The 1,138-nt window shown below is 40.4% G+C and overlaps 1 protein-coding gene across 1 annotated transcript in view; it reads left to right on the top strand.

Annotated features, from left to right (window-relative positions):
* LOC106873908 (uncharacterized) overlaps nt 1-1,138 on the top strand; it is a 324,095-nt gene that overhangs the window by 568 nt on the left and 322,389 nt on the right. The gene's annotated exons all lie outside the window — the stretch shown is intronic.

Genomic DNA, 1,138 nt, shown 5'->3' with positions numbered 1-1,138 from the left:
TATATATATATATATATATATATATATATATATGTATATACTGTTTTGTGTCACTGGCACTAGGGAGGTTGCCAAGTAGCTTGCATGACAAAACCACTACATTGAATGGCAGTGGGTGGTGGGGATAATATTGAGAGAGGGAGCTTATGCCAGGTGTCAAGGGGCAAGAGTATAATAGAGGGATAGGAACAGGTGTGTTGCTGTGAACGTGGTACATGGCTATCCCAGCTGGAAAAGGAGAGGTGATGATGAGGTGTTAGGGCATACTCTCAGAACGCAAGCAGGTGAATGAGTGGAGGATAGAAACAGGAGATCAGATTTGGGGAATAAAGTACCAATTAAGTTCTGGGGTTGTAATCAATTAACCCCTTCCCCTCAAATTGCTGACCTTGTACCAAACTTTGAAAGAATTATGTGGATAGTGGATTGATAGAATCATTAAAACATCACACACAGTGCCTTGCAGTATTTCTTCCAGTTCTTTAATCCGAGTTCAAATCCCATAAAATTACTGGCCTCGATCCTTAATTAGAAATAGTTATTGGTAATGAAGGTGTTGATTGTGATTGTAATATTAGAAAAGCTGTCTTAAATTAACTAATGTGTATTCACCAGAATCCTAATATCAGCTTTATTAAATACAAACTGTAGCATTAGCTGTCCTGCCGTCTTCCACACACATTCAGCTTTGCATATACGTACATACACAATTCTGCACACACACACACACACACACACACAGAGTCATAGACACAAGCACATGTACCATACAGCCATACATAGCCACACACTCCAAACCCACCCACACACACACGTGCAGTCACATATACCACGCCCCCACAGTCATACATATACTCACATAGCCACACATCCCACACATACATACATACATGTATGCACATAGCCACACATATCATTGCATTCACACACATACAAACACATACCCAACCACACATACACACATAAACACACACACACACACACACACAGTGACACACACATAATCCCAGGCATACACATATGCACATGTACACACTCATACACATACACACACACATACATTCATTCATACATACATACATACATACATACACACACACACACACACACACACACACACACACACACACACACACAC

Source organism: Octopus bimaculoides, chromosome 3, assembly GCF_001194135.2.
Source record: "Octopus bimaculoides isolate UCB-OBI-ISO-001 chromosome 3, ASM119413v2, whole genome shotgun sequence".
NCBI lineage: Eukaryota > Metazoa > Mollusca > Cephalopoda > Octopoda > Octopodidae > Octopus > Octopus bimaculoides.
The sequence above is the reverse complement of the archived record's forward strand: the minus strand, read 5'-3'. Positions and strand labels throughout refer to the sequence as shown.